The sequence below is a fragment of the Pyxicephalus adspersus genome, chromosome 9, assembly GCF_032062135.1.
Source record: "Pyxicephalus adspersus chromosome 9, UCB_Pads_2.0, whole genome shotgun sequence".
Taxonomy (NCBI): domain Eukaryota; kingdom Metazoa; phylum Chordata; class Amphibia; order Anura; family Pyxicephalidae; genus Pyxicephalus; species Pyxicephalus adspersus.
In genome coordinates this window covers 44,486,875-44,514,474 of record NC_092866.1, presented here as the reverse complement: position 1 = coordinate 44,514,474, position 27,600 = coordinate 44,486,875, and the positions used below count along the sequence as shown (strand labels likewise).

General features: G+C 37.7%; 1 protein-coding gene and 2 long non-coding RNA genes across 3 annotated transcripts in view; 1 reads left to right on the top strand and 2 right to left on the bottom strand.

Moving 5' to 3' along the window:
- MRPL23 (mitochondrial ribosomal protein L23) overlaps positions 1-27,600 on the top strand; it is a 706,510-nt gene that overhangs the window by 288,934 nt on the left and 389,976 nt on the right. The gene's annotated exons all lie outside the window — the stretch shown is intronic.
- LOC140337889 (uncharacterized) lies at positions 401-7,738 on the bottom strand. The gene is made up of 3 exons (XR_011922149.1): positions 7,686-7,738; positions 2,202-2,288; positions 401-719 (listed from the first exon to the last, which is right to left on the bottom strand). It is a non-coding gene; the product is annotated as an uncharacterized lncRNA (long non-coding RNA).
- Positions 11,147-22,106, bottom strand: LOC140337890 (uncharacterized). Its single transcript, XR_011922150.1, has 2 exons — positions 21,973-22,106; positions 11,147-11,553 (listed from the first exon to the last, which is right to left on the bottom strand). It is a non-coding gene; the product is annotated as an uncharacterized lncRNA (long non-coding RNA).

Below are 27,600 nucleotides of genomic sequence, written 5' to 3'. Positions count from 1 at the left end.
AGGGGAGAATTAGAACGCAAAATAATACACTAAATTACAATTCTGTACCCAACTCCCTTTATTTAAAGGGGCCCTGATCACTAAAGTAACACTATATAACCATTTCACTCTTTCAAGGCCCAAAAAAATGGAAGTCTTAGTTGGTTTGACCGGTGAGTTATAAATTGTAATCCGTTTAATGTATTACAAATACATAATGGCTGGAGTTTGGCTTTAAGATTAGACTAGGTATCATTACCGAGCCAAGTCACTAAAAAGGTCATGTAATAGAGCTACAATTTATCTTATTTATAAATATCTGAATTTTAATGAACAAGCTTTAAAAACCAAGGCAATAGTTAATATATGCAACATTTTTTTTTCATATATTCATATATTCCATACCACAAACTAGAGGAAGTTTTATTTGTTTCAATAAGATCTTTTTAATCAGAATATTAACAAAACCGATTTTACCAAAACGTTTTAACAAGGAGATTTTCATAAGGCACGATACTGAAGCAACCGGTAGCATACGGCCGTAACTGTACAGTAAACTTTGGTGAAACTCTCAGTATCAGGATCTTGCTCCTCTAACTTTGCCATTTCTACTTCAATGAGTATAATGTATAGCACTATGATGTTTAGGACAGTGGTCCCTATGAAGGTGAATTATTCACCTGTCTTGTGTTTTTTCTGGATGCGATCGGCATTATTGTGTTGATATCTTGCTATAAAAGCTGTAAAGAGAAGTAATAGGATAGTAGGTGCTTTGTTCTGCAGTCTATATTATTGTTATTATTACACAGTATTTATATATAGCGCCATCATATTACGCAATGCTGTACAAAGTCCATAGTCATGTCAAAGGGGCTCACAATCGAATGTTCCTACCATAGTCATATGCCAATATACAGTCTAAGGTTAATGTTGGGGGGAAGCCAATTAACCTAACTGAATGTTTTTGGGATGTGGGAGGAAACGGGAGTACCTGGAGGTAACCCACGAAAACACGGGAGAACCTGCAAACTCCATACAGATGCAGTGCCCTGACGGAGATTCAAACCTGGGACCCAGCACTGCAAAGGCCAGAGAAAAAAAATAAAATATTAGTTTTGGTACTGAAAGGTGACAATGTCCGATTAAAGACTCACTGGCACTTACCTTGCCAGTGCTCTAATACCTAAATGCCCAGTGACCAGGGATTTGTTACTTGGACAGTGCACTGTCCCATAACCAAAATAGTTGCACTTTTTTTTTTTGGTTACTGAGGCAGCACTAATAGCAGTCGGAAGCTCTGGCAGTATGGGTATCATTCGGTCAGGAGGAATCGAGCTTTGTCTAATCAGGACTACCTAAGATAGAAGACAGTGAAAGCTGCTGCAGTTAAGAAAGGTCTGGAGCAACCGAGGGTAAAGCGTAGGGCAGGCATGACTAGGAGCAAAGCATGGTTGGGTTCGAAAGAAAGATGAGGATAGGTGAAAGGTACAAGGTCAGGGATTGACTTAGAGGGAAAAGTGGAGTGGAGAAGAGAACGGTTAAAAGAGAGTAAGTTTGTTATAGGGGGCAGTTGGGGTCCTCGGAGGGCACCTTAAAAGGGGGTGTGGTAAAATGGAGAACCATCTTTGGTGTGGGATCTCCAATGGTTTACGTTAAATGGTGGGCTACCTGTATGTTGACAGTAAAAGCAGCTCTCCCAGATATTATGGTGGTAATCGGTGACTCTGAGGGCTTGCAACCGGGAAGGGAGTATAGTGGTTAAAACTCCGGGTATTGGATTTTGTAATGGTAAATGTTGTTGTTATTGCGATTGTTTTTATTGGTATTATGTTTATTTATGGTTAAATGTCATAATGTTTAATTTGACAGTTATGAAAAAGTTATATATATATTCAAAATATAAAAAGAGTTTTTCTTTAAAGTTGTGACTATAAATCGGCCAATTAGGCCTTTTCTCACAAGTTAGAATCAGTCTCGTGGGGGGATGTGGTGGTAGAAAAGAGGAGAAAATGGGTGGTTGAAGGAAGAAGGAACAACAATGCTAGCTCCCTGGGTCATGTGTGTGTGTGCTTTTAGGTGTCTGTTCTTCATACCCCTTAGTAGTTTGTGTATTTAAAAAGCTAGGGATAAAAGATAGCAAGCATATAGCTTTCTAAATTCTTGGTTTATCCTTTCTTTGATAAGTAGATTATGATCAAGATAATAAAAAATAGGATAGACACCGTGGTTGCAGCAATATTCAAACAACAGGCGGTAGATCCATAGCTCCTGGCTCCATTTTGATCTCCAATCAGCTTCCTATCCCGAGACTGTAAGACAGAGAATCAACAATTGATGAAGGGTTAACAGCTATATATGTAAGGATTTATATTTAGATATAAATTACAGTGTCGCTACTAGTACAATACATAAAGGAAAGCCATGGGTTAGTTCACCATATTAATGCAGAATGACCCTGGTTACCTATAATAAAAGTATAAGCATAATATAACTATAAAATAAATAAAAGATGGAGGCACCCAACGCTTCCTTTGGGCGGGGACGAATGAAGAAACTGGGACGCCGAGAGACTGAATCTAAGACAACTCCACAGGGTTTGAGAGATCTGAGTGTGATTTTTTTTTTAATAAATTTCTACTTTAGTTCTGCTAAAACTAATGTAACTATCAGAGCAAAGATGGCATATATGATGCAGTATGTCTTCATCATTAACACTGAATTTTTTGGAGTCTTGTGTGCCATAATTTATACTACTGCTAATACTGGTAATAGGAAAACCTCACAGCAGTGTTATTGTCCGGGCGACAGCATGTTTTTAGAAAAGGTTTGAAGTATGTAAATAAAAGTTGAGAATTGGATGCAATCTAGTGTTGCATGATATTCCCACTTAAAGGTTCAGACCTGCTTTAAGATTGAGAAATACTATGTGGCACGTTGCCAGCATCTTGGTCATCCTAAAGAACCATAAGATTTGACAGCACTCAGGAGTGAGTGGTACTGTGCCCCTATTCATTTTTTATGAGGCTGTCATAGGTAGAATCTACTTGTATCATTTCCTCTGAGGCAGTGATTTACTGGCATGAGAAAGTGGTAACTGCACCGCAACCTCATTGCATAACATAGCCACAAAGCTACAGTTTGACCTGTTAAAGAAATTTACTGGATTTCAACTGGGAATACTCAGAAGATCAAAAACTGCTTTTGTAATTGCTTAGTTCTGCTTAAAGATGTTTCATTTAATGTTAAAAGTCTTGTATATGAGTATGTATATATGTAGAAAGATCACGGCTTCTCCAAAATGTGAAAACAAGCTATTAAACCTTTGTTGTCTTTTATTTTTATGTAATTGGACTGTACTTAGCTATTTTAAATTAAATGGTCAATGTAATCATAAGAAAATACAATGACATGTAATGTTTTCCTGTCTGGTTATCTATATCATATACAAGTAGTCCCCAAGTTTAGGACATCCGACATATATGGGAGGAAGGGGCCAGTTTGCATGACTTGCAGAAGAAATCTTTTGCTAAACACAGCTGAGGTTGTGGGTGATCTTAAAGGGGTGAACTCTTTCTGCAGTCTCGTGTAACACTTTAATGACCAGGACAAACTCTGTAGTTGTTTCTCCTTGCATATCAAAGCACAGCTTGCTCCAGAAGTTAAAGAGGAAATAAACTCAAAACTGCTCAAAACAAAAAAAGAATACACGTAACTTCAATCTCGCAGAGCAGTCGATCAGGTCCTGTGTCGTCCCAATATCCGTCTGTAGGCTGATGCCCTGGGCGCTGCCATCTTTTCATCTTCTTCTGCGTTCTTCTTCCTACGTCACCCGACGCAGACACAAGTTTAGGTGACATAGTTTAGAAAAAAAAAACTTTACAATCTCACTGCGTATGCGTGGGATTGGCATTTTTTTTCCCTTTTGATGAAAAGAGCGCTCCCATTCCTTCTCAATCGCCTAGGTGATCGAAAATTAAGTAAGCACTGCTACACCCTTTTTTATTAAAAAAAAGGTGTTGCACTTTAAAAACAAACAAACAGAATTTTTACCTTACATAAAAGGGTTGTCTCCGAAAAGTTCAGGTACGCTTTAATGAATGTCTAGGCTTTATAAAGTTTTTTTTTTTTTCTTTGTTTGTGATTAACTCACAGTAAAGATTTTATATAGTAACTGACACCACATTGCCTAAAAATATGTTGAATTTAATTTAAATTAAAAAAATAATGTACCTGTTCCGACTTACCGTATTTTTTGCCGTATAAGACGCACTTTTTCTTCCCCAAAACTGGGGGGGAAAAGTTGGTGCGTCCTATACGACAAATGTGTTATAAAATAATTAAAATAAGATAGTCACCCGATACTCGATCCTGCGTGTGTCTCTTTTCGCTGGCTGCATGCAGCGTGTGTCTCCTCTCCTCTCTGGCTGCATGCAGCGTGTGTCTCCTCTTCTCTCTGGCAGCATCGTGTCTTCTCCTGGCTTCAGTCCAGAGCGAAAGAAGCCGGCACAGTGCCCCCTGCTGTTCCCTGTCCTAACTGCCGTACAGTGAAAAAAAAGCACAGAGTGATCAGAAGGGGAATTTGAAAGGCACAGAGTGATCAGAAAGGGAATTTGAATGGCACATGAGTGATCAGAAGGAGAATACCGGTATGAATGGCACATGAGTGATCAGAAGGGGAATAATCTTTCAGAATCTTTTTTTTCTAGATTTTCCTCCTTTAAAATTGGATGCGTCTTATATTCCGGAGCGTCTTATACGGCGAAAAATACGTTACATGCAAATTCAACTTAAGAACAAACCTACAGTCCATATCTCGTATGTAAGCCGGGGACTACCTGTACACCAAAATCTTTTGTGATACCACAGCACTGCTATCTCTGCTTACAGTCATAGATTCACATCCTTTCCTCCAACTAAGTCTGTTTTGCCAACAATGAGGAATTTGGCAGCAAATGAGCAGATCGGGGAGGCCTTAATGACGTTATGAAGAATAAACCTAGTACAGACATGAAGTTCATTTGTATTGTTTAAACAGGAAATTAAGGCTTGCAGGAGCCAACAAACCATGGAAACAGAACTGAGCTTCATGAGAAAAAAGTAGAACTGCCTAACTGAGACGCTAAATAAAATGTGTTTACCGAATACTAGCTATAGTCCTGTTTAGATTGTGTTACTATACATCAAGAAAAACTTGTATTTTAAGGATATGTACATAATTAGGATGCATGTGACATATGAACAAACAAGTGCTGTACATTACAGTATTACTTCTGTTCTATGAAGAGGGGAGGAGGGAGAACAAATGAGCAACACCCTGCTGTGTTCTCCTCCACTGGTATGCATAGTGGTCATTCCCAATCACCACGATGGATCAATAAACAACCTCAGAAGACCGCCATATGTCAGAGTCTCCTCCGAGATCAGCAAGACTGTTGTCTTGGAAGAAGATTATCTGACGCATGTGTAGCCTAAAGTTGTTTGATAGTCTCTTACCCAGATTGGTTATCTGGGATATATTGGGCATGCGCAGAAGGCACCCAAAAGTCTCCCGGGATGGAGAGGTGTGTATCCCGAGGAGCTTTTTTTCCATGGGGTAAAAAATGCACTTTTTTCCAATCTGTTACCCGATTTCGGGCCTGCGCAATGCGAGATTGGGTGAAGTAGAAAGAAGATGGAAGAAGGTAAAAGAAGATGGCGGCATCTGGTGCTTCCTCCGTGCCGGGACGAAGGAGGATACCAGGACGACACAGGACCCAGTTCAGGAAAGCTCCAGAGGGATCTACATATCTGCAAAGATAAAAGTGAGTGAGTTTTTTTCAGTTTATTTCCGCTTTAACTTTTGCAACTGGTTAGATTTTCATTTTTGATTTGATCTTGTCAAATCCTTACTAAATCACTATAGTTTATAGTTTCCAGCTGAATTATATTAGTGTAGTGGTATCTGATACTGTGTTCCTGCACATTGTAGACTCAGGTATAATGACACAATAATGACACACAGACTAAGTTCAGACTTGCAGTGAGTTTGCTGTGTGGTTACCACTTCCTCACCTGTAAAATGTGTCCTCAGTTTACATGTGGTGTCTCACCTGTGACTGCTAATTGAAAATGACAGGGGGTTGGTGGTATTTCTGCCCATTGTGAAATGTTTAAACCTGAGTATACAAAGTGCAAGCGTCAATTTCTGTGTGCTGCCAGGAAACGCTTGTTTCCACCCCCTGTTTGAACTTAGCCGGAAAGCAGGTTTCAACATATATAGGACATGGCTACTGCCAAGTGCTTTCCAGTAAGTTCAGCTGAAGCTGCCCACCAGATTCTCTGATATGTGGTTGGATGGCATTTAGCAAACACTGCCAAGAACCCTAGACACATCTGTAAATGTGGATGGAGCTCAAGCATCAACAGTTAGTTTGATAACATTGCTGGTTTTTTACTCCTTCACAGTTGCATGGTGGGAGGGAGAGAAAAACTGTGATAAGCCATGGATGCTCATAATTCATTTTCAGTTAAAGATATCAAGTTCCATAAATAGTTAGCAAACAACAAGCTAGCAGAAATCTATTATTATTTTGCAACATTACATATTTACCCAAATAAAAACAATAGCTTTGATACATAAAGAAGAAAAAGATCACTATAAAAACATTTTCTCATCCTGGTAAACTCTCATCTCCTGGACTACATGACACCCCTTAATTTATAGAAGGGTTATACATAATCACCTTATTTTTTAGAGGTGTTCTGTATTCGTGCAAAGTAGAAACGGGTAAGGCTGACTAGACTAATCATTACAGTCAGCACAGAATTTCCAGCAGATCAACAGGTATTTTTCTGTACTTGAAGCACTGGGAAATGTGCATGTGTTGTAAAGTATTACATTTTTTTGTTCAGATCTTCACAAGTGGGTATTTACACAATCCTTCCCTGGCACAAGAACATTTTAAAAGAATGATTTGGCAAAAGTTTCATTTTAGGCTTTTAAAATCTGATTGTCCCACTCTCTCTGTGCTAATCCCACACCCCTCCCCCCTCCCCTTTTACTTTTATAGGCGCAGTGATCAGCCCATTTCTGGGAAATGAAAGTTAACCACAGCTGCAGAAAAATTTTCACAGCAATGTCAGTTGTATTGTTTTGAAATAGATATGTAAATGTATTTCCCATGAAATACATTTATTATGTTTTCATCTGTACTGTATAGCACTACAAAGTTAAATATAGAAAGATGGGAATGTTCAGAGTTCACTTTTTGCATTTTAAAACAGTGTTTTTCTAAGCATACAAATGCTATTATTTTGTAAATATTATATTCAATTTTATGATTAGTTCAAATCACTTTTCTTGATTGACAGCAAGAATTTAATGTGCCATTCCATTGTTTGATAACTGGTCTGAATAACGATCATACATGTCATTACATATAATTGAAATATAGATCATAAGACAACAAGTAGTGTTGACTTTAATACAAATATTAGGGTTAACCAACCCAAAAAAAATGCCGATCAGTTTTTTACATTCCTCCTATACAACAAATGTAAATCGGATTAATTAACATTTTCTTGTAATTACTTGAGAATACAGCATAGTGTATGACAAGCTTTGCAGTAATTTAATGCAAATAATAGTAAAATGAAAGGTTTCATCCAGAGAAAAAAAGTACAGTTACTATGCGTTAACAAAACATGGATGAGAGAAACAATCTTACCTTGATGGAAAATACAAGGGCAAGCAGCCCAAGACAGAAAAAGTTCATATACATGGTATTAAACATTGACCAGATGACATGATCATGTACCAGGGGGATCTCAGATATTATTGTCACCACAGTGGTTTGTCTCTCCTGGCCGGGAATTATCTGAACCTCCATTCCTTCTTTAAGATGGTTGTTGGTACTGGCACTGTAGCTTGGTGGTGGATAAAGTTCACAAGCATTATCTCTGGTCTCCATAATTTCAACACAGCAAAGGAGATACTAAAAAAAATGTTTTTGGAGAGTTTTGTTGAGGAGAGTTTCTGAAGAGCAGGGGAAAAAAGAGAAATGTTAGTAGGTGGGAGGGAAGTTTTATTCCATTTCTGTAATTGGTAGGCAGGAAGCAAAAAAATGTTAAAGTTTTTCATTTTGGAAAAGCTTGTTTACAGAATGAGATAAACTATTAAAGAACACTGCTAAGCATGAATATGTTAACTGGACACATGCTGTAGTTCATACAGTTTCCAAAAACAAACCTTCTGGAATATATTAAATCTAAGGCCTAACAAACACTATACAAGTTGGGTGCTTGACACAGAGGTTCATGAAGCCCCTTGACCGTTAGGAAAGGCAGCCATGAGTGCTAGAAACATGTACAGGGATATACAGATAATTGACATGTATCCGCCCTGAGATATCATACTGTTGGATTTAAAAGATAAATGATAGGGTTAAATAAAAAGAAGGTGGGGTAAGCAAACTGTCTATAAAGAGGGGGTGGATTTATTAACTGATTTTTGAAGCTGCCTTTAAGATATGAAGTGCCTTCCCACCCTCCCTCTCTATTGTTGTCTTTCACCCCTCTCCCCCAATTTTGCTTACAGGTTGCCACATCTTTATTGCAACTTTTGTACCTCACCATCTTACATCAGTTAGGCTACTATGGGAACATGAACTTGGTAAAGGCCTATATAGAACTTATGGTAAAGACAGGTCCTTTGACATGTTTATAAAGTTATTGGAATGTCACAGCATTGTTTGGGAGAATAGTTTAGAGTACCTAAACTCAGAATGTTTACTTTACATGAAAGGCTAGACAACCATTTTATTTAAAGTAAAACATTTTTAAGTGTGGAAGTTAACCCAGCACTGCCCCTTTACGTCTTGATCTCCTAAAGGGAGAGCAAAGCTACCCGAGATACCTATGTCACGCATCCCGGGAGGCTCTTGGCTTATCCTTCTGTGCATGCTTTAATCCCAGGCATGCACAAAGTAAGCTTTTTCATCAATAGAAAAAAAAATTGCCGATCTTACGCACATGCGCAGTTAGATTGGCAATTTTTTCCCCAATCTACGCCACCTGAGATGACCCAGGACCCGATGGAAAAAACCCTCAGACGGATAGACTGATCTGTGGCATTAAAGGTAAGTATGTTTTTTTGTTTTGGGTTTACTTCCACTTTAGGAAGAATTATGGTGGTCAGCATTCAATACCTGTCAAGCAGACTCGTACATGTGTATGTGAAGATATGTCATTTATTATACCAAATGTTTTTTTGGATGTTTGCATCTTCTTGTCCTTTTTCAAATAAATAAAAATGTTTAATAAAACACCTGGCAAGCAGCCCTACTCTTCTAGTCCTGAAAGGTTCTACTGAGCCCAAGGAGCACTGTTATTACTGAATCTGGCACTGCAAAGCTTTCAATCAACAGACGCACAGATGCAGTTTAATTGAGGATGCAGGTAAAATTAGAAAAAATATGTACACTTAGAGTAGATCTAATCCTCCACCCACCCCCACTGACCTAAACTTACCCACTCTCCTCTTTACTAACTGAGTACTCTAACCCAGCAGTTGCCAACTGATAGTCTGCAGAACACTGGTGGTCCATTAGAAAATTTTGATGGTCCTCGGCTCTGTCCCCCGTATGTACACAACCTTCCTACTCTCCCATCGAAGGCTCAGACCTACTTGTTAAACATCCTAGCAGGACAGGAGAGGAGGGCTGTGGATGCAACTTTTGTTGCATCCACAGCCCTGCGCTACTGTCCCATCAGGATGTTTAGCAAGCAGGTCTGAGCCTTCGATGGGAGAGTAGATGGGTTCTGGCATCATGGCGTCACTCTGGGGGTAGTTTCTTCCCCTTTGAGTGTCACAGGGCTCCCTGTACATGCGCGGTCCGGATTCTGTGGATGTAGTGGTTCGTGAAGTCTGAAAAGGTGCACAACCAGGTAAATATTTGATATTTTATTGATATCAATTACCTAGGTTTCCATCAGCCAATGCATCTGCCATTCAAGACATTCAACAACCACCAGGTAATGGTAGTGCTTCCCTCTGTTCCCAATAGCAATAAGCAAAGCTGTGTTGTATTATTATTATTATTATTATTAATATTAATGTTAGCAAACAGCTTTCCTGATCAATGTTCAATAAAAGTGTTCTTTACTATCATTTTTAACAGATTGTTGGACAACTTTTGGATGGAAGAAAGGTTTTGTTTGTATGTTTAGAGGGAAAATATATTGTATTTTCAACGATCACATATTTTGAAGTAATATTGCTGAACTCCTGATAAACACTGAAATAAACACTTGGAATGCTGATATAGAAGCTGTTTTACCTATCCAAGGATTTATACTTCTTTTTATCCAGCCCTGAGGTTTACACAGCTAAAGCAGATTGGGGACCTACATTTTTCCTTGCCTCCAAGCTTGTAATTGGATGACAACGTATCAGAAGTTGACCATGAAGCTCCTTTCTTTTTCTGTAAATTTGTTTTTTTCTTTTTCTGTAAATTGAAAGCATCTCTTATTGCCTCTTTTTTCTTGTTTTCTTCCTAATGGAGTGCTGCTGTACCATGCAATTATCCTTTTATACCATAGACTCTTTTATACCATAGACTTTATGAGAAATATGAGTATATTCCACTAGGATGCTCTTCAAAGTAGAACATAAAAGAATCCTACAAAGTGGTAAAATTAGACAAGCATAAGACCACTCACAGTTCATAAATGTAAAACGGCTCTATAAAAATAATATTGTGTGATAAATCTGTTTCTCTAATCTACCCTCTCTAATCAACTTTATCTAAGGTCTAGCTAAAGGATTGCTATTAGACCATTTACATTCATCCTGTAGATATTCAACCGCGTCTGCAAAACACTCATTTTAAATCCACTCAATTATCTTTTTTGTAACTTAGACTCATATTAATATGAGTATATTTCACCATGTGCTGGCAACATTTTTCATTGTAATTGGTCTTTAATTAGTTTCAAGAGCAGGGCAGTGCAGCAACTAATTAGAAATTACCCTTCATTACTCGGCTTACTGGGAACAAGACAAAAAAGTTGTTATCTGTTTCACATTGGTTACTTTAGCTTCTTGGCCAAGAGTGTGAAACTCCTGTTCTGAGAATAAATTATTATTGTTAATCAACATAAAGAAAACTTTGCAAAAAAAACCCAAACATTTAATTAGACACCCCATCATATTTTAATGTATATATGACAAAAAAGGTTAAAACATATGCATGATTATACACTGTAATAATGCAAATATACAAATAATTCTCATGCAATTTGTCAAAATGCACAGCTGCCTTCTTCCCAGTGAGAAGAGATAATGATAAGTCAAATATATGCAGTACAATTATATGCAGTAATTGTTTTCTTCTTTATTGCGTTCACTATCCAACTCTGTGGTTTGGCAACAATAATTTATTATGTCAGATACATTGCCTGACTGAAGAATCATAAGAATAATTAGAGTGACAAAAAACAAGCCGCTCATGACCAGGGTGGCAATGTTTATGTATGGGCTTTGGTACCATAGCTTTTCGCTCCATTCCAATCTCCTCCATGCTTACTGTTCCAAGACTGTGAGATAAAAAAAATACCTGATTAGCAAACGGAAGATCAAATTGCTTTTCGAGCGAAGAACATTTTATACTTTACAATAATAAAAATATAATAGATAATTTTTTTGTACAGTTCTAAAACTGCATCAAGCACAAACATGGAATCCTATGTGGCATTGCATCCATATGCTGAAACCATCCTTTTATTTCTACTTATATTGTCCCTTTTGCCCCCAGTATATTTCAGTTGGTACAAATATTGAAAAAAGTTACAGACTGCCATCCCTGTCTACAAGTGGAAGAAGTTACAATTTATATATGTTCCTACAGAATTATTTCCATCTTGAGCCAGAGCTACATTTTATTTTTGCTCTTGACACACATCCCTGAACCACTGATAAATGTTGTTTGTGGCTTACATGATCACGGTTGTTCTGATGGGGCCCTTTAAAGACTGACAAGCTATGGCTTTGCCTGTAAACCCACCATTGATAATAACAATAAGGAACAGTTGACACAAGTGTGGGATACAATGGTCATATCAGCTTTTCATTTACTTGTAACCATACCTAACCTAACAATTAAAAAGGCGTCCTTGAAGGTACAGTTCTTAAAACTGTATCTGCGGTAACCCACTCTGTATAATTTCCGGCCCTTAGCCTTCCAATACCAGTGAAGTCTTACCTGCTAAAACAATCAGATAAGAATTGCACACTTTATATGGGATCACTACCCACTTTCCCATGTCTAAGCTACCAGCCTTCAAAAACCTGACCACCAACACACTGCCATGACTTCAACCCAATACCATAAAGTTTAACAACAAATTAAAGTACATTCAGTAGGAGGAAGAAGCTTTTCCAGTGTATTCCCTAATCAAGCAAATGATGCCCAACACTTCCCACCCAGCTTCCATCAGAAGATCCCACCACTTCTTATTTAAGCCCACCAATTGGGAAGTACACCCCTCTTTCCCCAGCACTTTTTACCTTCTCTTTTTTTAGTACCCCCCCCCCTCCATTTCACCCTGTCAAATTTAGCTCCCTACCTTAGCTCTGGCCCCCTCTTTTTGTGGCCATTTTTTAGGATCTCAAATACAGTGTTAGTATTTTGGAATGCAGCAGTTGTTTTGTTTGGAACAGTTCAACAATTATTATACTGTATTTTGACTGCTTTTATTTTTACCTCCTAATCTCATTTTATTTCCTGTTTCTATTTTAAATTTTGAATGATTCAGTAAACTTTTGCTCCATCAGCGAAAGTGATTGCTTTGAAACCCTTACTTATTTTTGGATAATAACATTTTCTTGTGTTTAAAACTACCACACTGATCCCATTCAGTATGTAGACTTTGTTAGACTTGCTACCTGCAGCAAGTTTTTTATCATCCCTTATACCCATATGCAATGGATTAGAAAGAAAAGGCATTTATAGTATAGTATGTATAGGCCTAACTTTTTGCAGATTTATAGTAAACAAAGGTTACTTTTTTATTTTTGCACACTATAAATGTTGTGTGAAATTGATTTGTGCATAAGGGCAGGGGTAATGGATGGAACCACTGGGCACAAAGTAGGAACAGAAAATAACCAGTCCTGGAAGTGGCAGTTCTTAGAAAGACCTCAGATGGGAGTTGCTATATCTTCTCTTTCAAGAACACCAATTTCATTTTCACAACAGAGTGGTTTCAGAAATCTATTTCCTTCCTCATCAGCTTTTCTGATAGGGCACCTACAGCCTGCAATTTCATGGCTCCATTCGGCCTATTCTCCAATGCACATTTGATATTATTATGATATTATGATGTTATGAACTAGGGGTCTATCCAGTGACTCCCCCTTACTACTACAGTGCCAATTCTAAGCAGACTGCAGTGTTATCACTCTATTCTGCAAAGCTGTTCATGCCTTTGACATCCATTGGGGTGCCTGTGTCTGGAGAAAGTGACTTGGGATGCCCTTTCTTATATCCCTTCAGACTCTTATCCCCCTTTCAGATTCAAATGTTAAAAAAAAAAAATAAGGGGAGGGCATTTGCCTAAAATATTTTTTGAGTGGACAGGGTGATTTGTAGTTTATGGAAGATAACTTAGGAAGATAACACTGCTTTTGATTTCTGTTCAGTTCACAGAATGTAACAAGGACAATTCATTGCTGCCAAGATCAACTATTGCATTCACTGCATTCAAGAACATGGAGGAACAATTTAATTATTTTTTTATAGGGTTAGTTATTCATAAAAAAACATTTGACTTGTCAGGGATTCATGGGGACTAAAAAAAGCACAATATAGTAAAGCACAGGAGTGGAGAACTTAACAGTGTCCTAATTGCTGGAGGGAAGATGTTCCCAGCAGGAGCACAGACATATCAAAAACCCGAAAGTGCATCTGATCTAAAAAAATTGATTATATCCAGAAAAAATTTTGTATCAGTACCCTTACAATTGAAGGGTTTCTGTGTCCACAGCCTTATAGGATTGTATGATTTGCATTGCATGGGGTTTCAGAGATGTAAATCTGTAGTGTGAGATCTAAGCCGCTGCTTCCTGACCTCTGGTCTCAGGAGATATGATGCCTGATTTATCAACCAGACGCGCATAAGAACACTTCAGGCAAGCTCTATTACTGCGAATTGGGCCGAGTTCTAGGTAACTCGCCTGCTGGTTTCCTGCAAAAATGAGCAAAGATCTTGAATACCCCAATTAGGGCGAATAATTTACAGCTGACTTATAGAGACTTCTCTAGAGCTGCCCCAACTCTCAGGAATGGTCTTCCTCGTCCTCGGCTTGCTCCTACTTTCTGCTCATTTAAAAGAGCGTTTAAAACCCATTTTTTCAAACTTGCCTACCCATCTTTTGAAACCATCACTACTTCCCACCACTACATATCTCCCATCCTATTGTGTGTGAAATTCCCCCACCTACTAGATTGTAAGCTCATCGGGGCAGGGTCCTCTCCTCCTGTGTCACTGTTTGTCATCTGTCTGTCATTTGCAATCCCTATTTAATGTACAGCGCTGCGTAATATTTTGGCGCTATATAAATCCTGTTTAATAATAATAAATAATAATAATAATATTACCTGCGTGATTCAGAAGGAGATGTTAAACTCAATGGTGAGGTGATAGCAACCTGCTCCCTGGTCTGTGCGCATCTCCAGTCGATTACAGGTTAATTTGAATCTTTAGTGCTTGATGTTTTTTTGTGTGATACTTTTTTATGTTACATTCTACTCAATCACAAACTTGCTTCATTTATAGTTACATTTGTTGCACTTCTTTGTTACTTTTTCTTTTGGTTGCAACACTGCAAACTAATTTCTATCAAGCTGGGTATATACTAAGTAGCACTTTCTAATATGTCATCACACAATAGTATGACTGTAAAAAAATATGTGAACAAACATTTGTGACCTGATTAAAATTTAATTGTAGTTTAGCTTTAGAGAAATCAAATATAGTAAAGGATTATAGGCAAACATATTATAAAACATGTATTAAGGAACATTAAGTGATTTCACTTGTGTGTGTATGTCAAAATACATTTAAATGGATATAAATACATATGCATTTTCATTAGTACTATTTTAACTGGACTGGTTTGGGGGGGGGTTGTTAATCAAGTAAGTTTGCTTGGATGGTATGCATTGATATGATTTTTTGTAATCCTCATTATTGTTAGTTTCATCTGTTGCTTCAAGGTTTTTGTGCCGGGTTTGTAATGCCGGTTTCTGTTGTTTAGCAAATCTTCAGCAATATTTTGTCATTTTTTCCACAAGTATTGAGTAAAAATGTCTGCATGGTTTCCACTCCAAACTGCTACTTGACCCCCCTGTTTGCCTTTGTCCCATTCTCAAAGTCACATTGTCACATATTGGTATTTGATTGTATTATGTACATATTTCTTTTATGAATAGATTGTCATGGTTTTTATTTCTTTTGTTTTTTTTTTAATTGTGTTTGTTTTAATTTTCTTAGTCTGACATTTGCACTCATGTTGATTTTATTATTATTATTATTATTATTATTATTAATAAACAGGATTTATATAGCCCCAACATATTACGCAGCGCTGTACATTAAATATGATTTGCTGCCACACAACTCCTCTGTTCATTTGTAGTAGGGTTATAGGTTTGTTCCCATTGTGCTGTGCTACCTGATCTTATCTGTATACAAACACACTTGCTGGCCTAACAGGTTGTGAATTAGTTGTCCAGCTGAGTTGCATACTCATTCTAACACACCTGATAGTAATGGAAGAAGGTCCAGGTTGCCAAGCACAACATCAAACCACCTTGATTGCCAAACTCACAAGGGTCAAGCACTCTTAGAAAATGACAGATTTTCTGTTGCTGCTCCACTTAATTTTGCTCATTAAATACTGGATTGTATGCATTATTTAGGTGTTTACATAAAACAAATAGTACTAGTATCTACAACTTCCAGTGACAAATACACTTTACACCGGGGATCTCAGTTTAGGTTGAGAGTTCATCTGCAGTTCAGTTCCCACGGTCACCAGGCTGTACTTACCAGCCCGGAGACTGTGAGAACTAAACTGCAGATGAACTGTCAATGGAGAAACTCTATTGAGAGTTCGCCTGCAGTCACAGCTGATTTGAGGCACTCACTTGCCTTCAATCAGCAGAGACCGCAAAGTTCCCAAGGTCACCGGGCTTTACCTCTCAGCCTAGTGACAGTGGGAACTGAACTGCAGATGAACTCTCAATGGTGAAACTCCATTGAGAGTTCATCTGCAGTTCCACTGCGATTCCGGGCACTAGAGGTTAATTAACCTCTAGTGTCCTTGGATCGCAGTGGATTCCCAGGGCTGCATTCAATCCAGCAGCCGTGGGAATCCTGTGTGCGATTCCCGGCACTAGAGGTTAAATAGGGACAAGGCTCCCCATTCAAAACCTCTAGTGCTCTCTGAAGGCTTTCCTCAGCCAATCACGGAGCACTAGAGGTTTTGAATGGGGAGACCTGTCCCAATATAACCTCTAGTGTAGGGGATCGTACACTGAGCTGATCAATGAATGCATTCACTGATCAGCACAGCCCGCAATCTTTTTTCTTTTTTTTTAATTTGATTTCAATTTGAGGCATGTTAAAAAATATGCCTAAATAAATCCTCTTTGCATATTTCTTCCTTTAATTTATTTTTTTTATATGTATATGAACACACATAAATGCATACATACATACATATATATATATGCATGTATGTACATACATGAGTGTGCATGAAGCAAACCAATATACACCTAAAAAGAAAAACTTACCAGCATGAGTATCCTTCTCTGGACAATTTTTCAACAGATAGAACACAGTTCACACAGTTCACGCGCACATAGCTGTTAGGCCTTGGCACACAACAATCCGCATAACACTCCTAGGGTTTGGTGCACAACTATGCACGTCAAACTGAGTTTTAATAAGCCAATTGTGCTATTTTTAGCCAGTCAAACAAATCATTGAAGGGAACTGCTTAAAAACAACTATAAATGATATTTTAAATTGTAGGTCCTGGGACATTGTAAAGTAGATCACAAAAAACAAACCCAAACAACTACAAAATTTTTCAAAAAACTTTATTCAAAATAAACCTATTTGCTAAAAGGTCACATTAAAATATAGAGAACACACAGACACCACTAAATTTACATGACAAAATGAAAAAAACAAACAAACATATCAACCCAAACCATAAAGCCAAATTAGTTCAAAAATTGCCCAACAAATGTTGCATTCCAAAAATACTTACCAACCCAATATGCAATTTTGACCTATCAAGGGTGGAAAACTGGTTTAAAAAAAACAAAAAAAAAAACAAATATTTAAAGATGGTAATAAAGACATATTTTTGAAATCAAACAATATGGCCACAAGCACAATAACATTAACATTGACTTCAAAATTGCAAAATAGACATTGAAACATTCAAAGTTTAAAAGCAGCTATTGTGCTAAAGGGTAAGCAAAGTATCAAATGCAGCAACATAGATTAATTGGGATAACACACAAAACAACAGCCCAAAGAAAAAGACAAAGGAAAAAAGACAGTTAGACAACACCCTTATATATGTTCATAGTTCAGCACACAGCTGATACTAATTAGCCTGCAATTGGCATTTGCGCAGTCAGTCAAAATTGGCTGTTTGTTTTTTTTTTTTGTTTTTTTTTGCAGTTGGACATTTCATAACCATTTATTGATATGATCCTTTAGATTTGTACACCAGTAAACAGATATTCAATTAAATAAAAAATTACAATAAAGTAGAGGAGGAATAAATGTTAAAGTATTTTTATATATTATAAATAAATAATTGCAATTACTATAGGTATTATATGTAAATACATATATATTTATAAATATATATATTTTCATATTTTTGGACTATATTCATATGTAATTAAATATTTATCATATGTCATATCAAATGTGTGTGTGCTTGTGACTTTTGTAGGAAAATCTAGTCCGGTGGCAAAGCCGAGGTTTAGCCTGTAGAAAGCTTGTATTTATCACCAGGCGGTTCCACCGCTCAGACATCATAGGCGTTTAGATTAGGTTAGGTTAACTCTTGCCTAACCGGAAAATAATAATTCATTTTTAAATATGCTTACTTTTTAGCTTAACATTTGAACACCACAAACATTTTTTTTAGGGCTAAGTGAAAGATGGGTGCCGTTAGAAAGAATGATTTTTCAGGGGAACAGCCGGGGATGCGCGTCTTCAGCGGAGAGATCATTTCAGTTAATAACTTCCGCGGAAATACGCCAGCCCCTGGAATTTGGTTGATAAATCGATCAAAGGGCTCCGATTTTGGATGAATGAATCAGCCTCTTTTTCTTAAAACCTTCTTGTTGATCCAAATAAACCTCACATGTAAATAAGCTGTTTTCACATCCATTTGATGAAGAACCAAGTCATATTGTACTTCCGTTTGCATTAAAATGCGTTAAGAAGTAAAATTTGCAGTTGGAGAAAAGGTCTCCATGTAATCTGCTCCCTTTATTTGACAGTAACCTTTTGCTACATACCTAGCTTTGTATACTTCAGATCCATCTGCATTGTAGGGATGAGTGGTCGAGATTTGTAAGCTCGATCTCGCAGCAAATCGGGCCTTTCTCGCTTACTGAACATTTAAGTGAGAACGGCCTTTTGATTGCCATGAGGTCATGTTCTTACCGAACAACCGAAGGAAAATGCAGAAGGCGGGAACACGACTATTTCTGGGGGGAATGGCACGGCTAAGAGCGAATCATTTGCTCCCAGGATGCACAGCAAGGCCCAGCAGCCCAATCAGGGGAGATCCCTATTTAATGTACAGCGCTGCGTAATATGTTGGCGCTATATAAATCCTGTTTAATAATAATAATAATAATAATCTGAGCACAGCCATATATACAGGGAAAGAGGGAGGGGTTAGTCACTCCATCTTGTGTTCTGTGTGAAGGATAGAAGCAGGGAGAGAAGTGCATTGTGACAGAGACAGGTTAGGAGCCTTCTGTATATCTGGAAATATACAGATTTTGCAGTTTTTGATGCTACCTCTGGCTATCTAGCAAAAAAGGCAGAAATATTTCTGTCTTACTCTCCAAAAAATACAGATATTTCATTCTGATAGCACTTGCTATCTTTCAATAAAGCCAAAAAAAATTATGTATTACTGTAAAAAAAATACAGATATTTAATTCTGATAGCACTTGCTATCTATCAAAAAAGCCAGAAAAAATTATGTATTTCTCTCAAAAAAAATACAGATATTTAGTTCTGATCCCATTTGCTATCTATCAAAAACGCAAGAAAAATGTCTGTATTTCTCTCCAAAAAATCCAGATATTTAATTGTTTGGTATCTCTTGCTATTTACCAAAGAAGACTGTTTGGTACAGGTGCATTTTTGCCCGAATAAGTAAAAGATGAGTGGTAGACGCGGGGGAAGGTTGGGCGACCTGCCGCATCTGGCAGGGGGTATACTCCCCGGGAGTCCACCACTGTCGGACAGCAGCAGCAAACTGTTGGAGGCAGCAGCACAAGTTGTCAAACAGGTCTGAGATGTGTGTCTGAGATTATTGAGAGGGTGTACTACAATCATACAGCCACGCCATTTGAAGAGTATTGTGGACTGGGTCTCAGGGGCCTCAAATGCAGCAGGCTTCTCTTCTTCTGAAGCAGCAGCAACAACCAGCACAGCCATGACAGGAGCAAATACAGGAGTTAGCATGGCTAATGTGCCTGTACCCCCAGCCTTACCCCCCCCCCGATGACGAATTAACAATAAACAGGATAGGGTTTATTGTATTTGGCGATAGCTGACCAGAGCCCACACATTGCTACTGCTCTCCCTGACCCACGCTCTCCGGTGTCTCCGGTCTCCCATCCTTTTGCCTAATGTCACCGCGCTACTTCTCCACAACTTTAAGGGTGTTATTCCTAACACATGTCATGATTCCAGCTAGCAATTATTATTATTATTATTATCATTAATAAACAGGATTTATACAGCGTAAACAAATTTTGCAGCTATATAAATTAAATAGGGGTGCGTACATTAAATAGCAACGCGTTGTCCTGCTGTTTTGATGGCAGGGACTGTTGCTAGTGGGTTGAGTTAACCTTTTCTTAATGTCCTAATGCTTATGCCTGATGTCAAATTGCCTGCCCATTTCTGGAAAACCACAAGAACTTTTGTATTTTTTCCTTGTTGACATTGTTCTTCCACACTTACCTAGCACATTTGGTGGTTCTAACATGTATAGGGGCTTTGCTAATAATGTTTAAAGATGGCCCATTTTCTTTAATGGAGTTGGCAAAAACGATTTGCAGAAATTTCACAAATCCACGGGAAGTTTGTGGAAATTTTCATGAGACTGTCAGAGGCCTTCTCGCTCATCCCTACTGCGTTGTCTTTTATTGCACAGACCCCCCATCTACCCATCTGAATTTTTACCTTCTGGTAGGGTGGTAATGGAAAAGTCTCATTCTCCTTTAGTAAATCCATCTTATCTTTCATTGCATTTACCCAAACCTGTGACTTGGGTGATTCTATGGCTTCTCTAAAACTTTACTTTTTCTTTTCTTATCCCTCACTCCTTTGCAGGCTCTACCTCCATGGCACGCGTAGTCTGGTCCGATCGCAGTCATTGACAATATCGCCCACAATGCAAGACTATTGTGGGAGAAGCTGGATTATCGTCTACAGCCTAGATTTTGGAGAGACAAGGAGCTGTTTTTTTAGACAATGTTTTTCGGACATCTGGTGATCTTCCCAAGCTATCTTTTGTGCAATTGGTTGCTGCAGATACTCTACAGAGAACAAAATGAATCACCTAAAATTCTTTCCCATTGAATTCAATAATTTAAGCATTCAGAATTCCAAATTGTAGGACCATTTTTTTTTTACAACCACAGAACCAATCTGAGGCAATACTAACTGTGTTAAAGTTGTAAATGGAAATTTTTTTTAAATCTGTTTGATAGAGCGGGAGAAGTGTTTACCAATTTTCGGGTCACAGAAGCTTATAAGAAGTGATGATTTTAGAATTTATTACAGGGGAATAATATTATCATTGCATAAATAATATTAAATAATTGTATCTAATATTGTAATTTTATTTTAGGCTGTGATACAATTGGTTTTTCTATATTACTGAGGAACAAATACATTCTGTGTAAAACAATTGGTTGAAGGATTGCATGACATTGCATGATTTATAAACTGTGTGTTTTAATTGTTTTAATTATGTTTTAATAAAGTGATTGATTTTACTTTTATATTGTACCTTAAAAGTCCCACAAGTTAGCACAGCAATAGTTATCACAATGTTACAAATACACTGTTTTTTAAATAAATAAATAGTACTTACAGTACTAAAGCTACGTACACACTTCCAATTATTATCGTTGGTAAACGAACGACGAACGATCCTGCACGATATCTGCGAACGATCGTATAGCACCGATCCTGTACATACAGATAACGACACGATCGTTCGCAGATATTGTACACACGATAGATGCGATCGTTTGAATGATACAGGAAGTGACGTGCACCACAGGAAGTGAGCGAATGTTCGTTCACCGCGCATGCTCAGACCATGGACGATCAATGAACGACCGTACACACGATAGATGGTCAACAATCGTTGTCCAATCCGATCCGCCGGTCCGGTCGTTCATTTCCAACGACTATCCTCGTTCGTCGGCGTCGTTGGTTACTTTTTTTACGAACGATTTTTGCCCAATCGATCGTTCGTCGTTCCTTTCCAACGATAAAAATTGGAAGTGTGTACGCAGCTTTAGATGTACTCAGCACATCTTTCAAACTGTATAAAAATTGATAATGAATACAAAATTTCCAAATACCATATATAACACCAGCTCAGATAGTTGTCTTAAAGTAGGACTAAACCTAAAATAAAAAATTCACACTTACCTTTATTTCCACAGATCCCTCGAACCCTCCAGCAATGCCCTTGATTTGGTCCCGCATTATTCTGGAACCCTCCTTCTTCCTGGCACATCCGGGTGCTGCCATCTTTTTCTGGTTTTCTTTCTTCTGCGCAGGTGTGAGATCGGGTGATGTACCCCGCTGAAAATGCATGCGCTGTGAGATCGGCACTTTTTATCTCCATTGCAGGAATACGCTCCTTCTGCCCATGCCCGAGATTGCCGAAAGAGGAGACAGAAGAGGAATGCCCCTTCTGCACATATCTGATGCCGATCTACCCACCTGCTTTTATTTTAGTTTAGTTCTACTTTAAAGCAGAAGCAAATGGCAAAATTATAGTATAGCCCTGCCTGTCTGCAGTTCAGTGCCCCTTTAACACTTGTGGGTGATGCTCCCGGGCACATAGCAAACTGCTAATATTCACCCATCAAACTTCAGCACACGCTAACGCAATATGAAGCATTGCCCTGGAGTTTGTGGTTGTGGTGCTGTTTATCCTCCAAAGAGGAAAATAACTTGCATTGTCAGGTGACGTAACACTTCCTGGAACATCTCTGCAACCCCACTACAACTGCATGTAAATGCATGTACAAAATGGTTCCCAACCACTCCTGTTTATTTGAATGGGAGCTTGGTTGAGCGGCAGAACAATGCTGCAATCTTCTGCAAACCTGAAATGGGCCTTACAGGTTAGTAATGTTAATGACAATCTGCAGACTGTAGGAATGAAATTATGTTTTAATGCATGAAAAGTGACAATATTGTCTCTATACAAAGCATATGTATTATCTTATTTTCAAATTCAATTCATGGTATTTTTGAAAATAGATATTCAGCAATAGAGAAGTGTATAAAAGAAAAAAATTTAGGAAGAGGAATTAGATTATGAAATTGGACCTGTCCTTATATATATTTTTATTGCTTGATAAGTAATATATGAGCAGCCCTTAAATGTATCTATTACCTCCTGGAGGGAGCACAATACTCTTCCTGGCAATGCCTTCATCTGATTCTCCTTCCAAAAAGACATTATCCAGGTTGATGCCTGTTGGATCAGAGACGATGCAGTGGCGTCTGTGTGTTTTTTTAGCTCTGTAAAAAGCAGTAGCTTGGTAACCGGTAAATGTTAAAAGGGGTAGAAGTTCTGAGCCACAGAAAAGACTAAACAAACTGCATATTCACCCTTGAGGCAACTGAATGGTAGGGTGGATCTGATGACTTTAGAGATAAATACCTTTATTCATGTAAAAAAACAAAAGGCACACTGAAACAACAACAAAAAGTTGCCCCTCCTGTTTTATTGGAACACACAGGAACATGTAGACATTATAATATTTCTTGTTACATCATTATATTCCTGAAATTCCAGTATGAAGAAGAATAAATTATATAATCTATAAATATAACACTTCTACCCAGTAACAGATTAACTAACTTTAGTACAATATATGAATGGCTGCTGCACCTATATCTGTATAAACAGCACTGTAATACTGTAGTTCTTTACTATAAGATCTGTCTCTAGTAAGCAATTTATGTCCAACAGATCAGTTACCACTGACACCAATCATCTTTTTTGGCAATCTGTTGGGGTGAGATTCCTCCCACTGGTGTTCCTTCCACTGACCACCATGCTAATGTCTTGCGAGTTGTGGATATTGTTATTGTCAGGGGTTCCCTAAGGCCTGCAAGTTCTTTGTAGAGTTCCCCTATGCTAAAACTAAATTACCATAAAACAACAATCATTATATTAACAGCAACAGTCACAGATGAACTGTAAGCACAACTATCAGTTTAAGATAAATCAAGACTTAGATCAAGTTCTAATCAAGACTAAAGCCTCAAACAGATGTCCTATGGATGTGAAACAATATTCTATGAAGAAGGGAGGACAAGCGAGCATCACCTTCCAAACGAGTGAACAGCAGTTGTTCCTATCGGCTATTCATCAATCTGCCATGGCAAGGATCGCTGTACATTTGTATGATGCTTGTCCCATCTCCTGCTCATCTTGGGTATCAATTATCTGATGTGTGTACATAGCTTACGAGTAAGGAGGAAGTGTGGTTTGGTGTATAGAACGGAAACCATTAAATTAAGGTCAGATTTTCTTATTTTCAAACAAAGTATAGTATTAAGACTTTTTAGATGGCTGCTCTAGTTTCAGGTCTGTAATCTGACCCATGACTTTAGTTTTATTTAATTGTTCAAATTGCAGAATAAAGGCATTAGTCCTCAGTGACATTTCATTTGTTAAAGAAGGTGTATCATAAAAAAGTTTGTCAATTGTTTGATACATTTTTAAACATACTTTTTCCTTTCTTTTTACCTTTTCTTCCATTTTATTGCTGCTCTGATGATCTCCTGAAGCCTCTTTTGTTCCATTTTCTGTATATATGCATATAACATACTCCAGCATTAGATATATATGTGTATATAGATAGGTGTATATATTTATATATATATAAAAATGTATCATAGTAAATTTGTCTTCTTTTTAATCCTTCAATCCCTCCACAATTGGCTTCCATTTGGTCCTGCACCATGCTGTATTCATGCAGAGGACCCAGCAGGTGCCGCCTCTGCTTACATCACCTGATCTCGCACTGCGCAGGATCAGTTGATGTTTCCTCCTGTACATGTTAGCTAATAAGTGCCAATCTCACTTTGCTCATGTAAAATTGGCACTTATTCAATAAAAAAAAAACACTTTATTATTTTTATATAAACGTGTTATCTACCCTTATATCTACATTATGAATATTTATATTTTTGATGCCTTGTTCAGGACTGTTCCTATCTATTTTTTTTTTTGGGGGGGGGGGGGGGGGGGACAAGGGCAACATCATCCTAGCTGACCATTTACAACTGGAGAGAATCTTCCAGGTCCATGCATTTCCAAGGCAATAATTGATTCTGCACCAGGAAATGTTCCAGTAAATGTCCGTTTCACAGCTATGTAAAATTAAATCCCTTAGACACATTCACATCTTGCTATGTTCTAACATATTTGTTGCCTTTTAAATCTGTGCTTCAAAATAGGTTTCCTTCTGCAAGATTTTATCCTTTTCCTTTTTGGAATACAACACATATTACTTGCCAAGTCATTGTTAAATTTTGAGAAATACTTAAATTTTTCCTATTAAAGCATGTCACAAAACTGTGGAAATTTTGACTTAAATTTATTAGCATTTATATCAAAAATACATATTTTCTCAGAAAAACTACAACAGGTGAAGAAAACTATTATGCATGCGTATAAGAATAAGGCGCATGGAAGGTACGAGAAGTTTAATAACAATTTTGTATATATTCATGCCTTTGTGTATAAAAAGTGATGACCAAACTGTGGTTATAAAGAAACTTTAGATCATAAACATTTAAGAGAAAGAATTTTTTTTTTTTATAACTTCAACCAGAACAATCATACCAAATGTTTTCAACACATCCGAAACTGTTTCCATAGCTAAATTGTATTTTTATGCCAGGTCTCATGCCAGTGAAAGGCACAGAAGACACTTTTTTGAATATTAATGGTAATAGTGGACATTGTGTGGACCACTGAATTAGACAGATTGGAATAAATTGGGTTACTCCAGCAGATTTATATGTTTTTGTTTGCTAGTGCAAAGTCCCACATTAAGTGCCTACAGGACATGTGTATAAAATAGGCACTTCATCCATAGTATATTGCCAATCTCTTTAACCCAGTAGGTAGTTGCTCATATTTCTGGGGTCAATTCACACAAAGCAGTGGATTGTGTCTCTAGAAGGCTGCTGCTGCTCTGACCTGTAACATGCACACTATTGTGACTTTTCTATTTATCCATAGGAGTGACTAAGGCGGCAGGTTTAGCTGGAGACTACGTCATAATAATTGATCCTAAGAAAGGTGAGCTACTTATTTACTTTTTTCACGTGTCCCTTTTTCTCTTATAAAGTGAATATCAGATAATTTTTGCAGATTAGAAGCCTTGCAACCAGTGTATTAACATTTCAGTCCAACAAAAAGAGTTTTGAATACAGAAGTTAGAAAGAAAAGAACAATAAGGCCAAAAGATGTCTAGGGATTATGGCCTTTGAACTTCTTCTTCAGTTTCCCCTTCCGTATACGTATCCATAGTCATTTCTTTGGCCTTCATTTTGTTTGTATACCTCCTGCAGTATTTCAACTGTCTTGGCCACCTGTATAATAAAGATGACTATTGCAATAATAATAAACAAAATAGAGAGCACAGTGGCAGCGATGTTTAGGGAACGGGCAGTGGAACCATAGCTGGTTGCGCCATTCTTATCTCCCAGCACCTTCCTGTCCCGGGACTACAAAACATAAAGAAAAAAAGAAAGTTTAGAAAATGACAAGGAAGTCTTGATATAAGCTAAAATACATCAGAAAGTCATGTCACATGGCACCAACTTCATATTAAAATATAGAATATTCTGTATATTATGAGGCAGCAGAGAATTTTCCTTATGAATATTATATATGTGTGCAGGTGTTGCATTAGTGGCCATTCAATGGCTGCATGAGAAAAATTCCAGACCCAGAATAAAGCCAAAAGCCAAGCCAGGACCCAGAATGGAGCCAAATTTGAATTGTCAGCACTACATTAGGGCAAACACGTTATTCTGTTATCAATCACACACTTGCACATTATGGCAAAACTTTCTGTCCTTGGCTTTACCATGGAACCTAGCTGTGCAGTGTCCAGAAAAAGCTTAATTACGATAAGAATATTTAAGCTATTGGGGATCTGGTTTTTAATTTAGAGGGGAAAGAGGTCCCTTTATGAAATATATATATATTCTTGAAATAAGCTGGGAGGTTACAATACACTACAGACTAATGAATTGCTAGGAGGCACGGAGAAGGTTTTGTGCACCATCTTTGCTCAAAAAACTCTTAACTTTTAGAAACTTTTTATTCTAGGAGTATATTTCCACTTTAAAATATTCTTTCTCCTTGCTGTCTTTAACCTTTAGGTTTACAGGATCCTTGCCCCTCCTGTGCGGATATTTAACACTTGTTCAAACAACAAAGTGTCCAGTGACTGTGATACACCATTTATCATGGCTGGGAAAAAGGTCCTGCTCATTTATATTTTGATTATTATTATTATTATTATTATTAATCATAATAAACAGGATTTATATAGGGCCAACATAATATGCAGCGCTGTACATTAAATAGGGGTTGCAAATGACAGATACAGACAGTGACACAGGAGGAGGAAAGGACTCGTCCCCAAAGAGCTTACAATCTAGGAGGTGGGGGAAGTAACACACAATAGGCTCATAAAAAAAATGAGCTCACATAAGTGTGTGAATAATTTTCATGTATTTTTGCAGCCAAGCTGTCTAAAAAAAAGTGATCAGTGATTGCATGACATTGGACATCTTCCATATCACAGTGTGGAGTAGATAAGCTGGAAATTTTAATTGCATGCTTTAATGATCTCTGCCATCAGGCAATACTGAAATGTTTCTCAGCATGAGCTGTAGTAGTTACAAGCCAGGGGGTGAAAGGGAGTTTCTGATTGTCAAGGTACAGAGCTATAGCCCTGGTTTGAATAAATGACACAGTCACCTATTTGACCTTTAGATTTCAGGGAA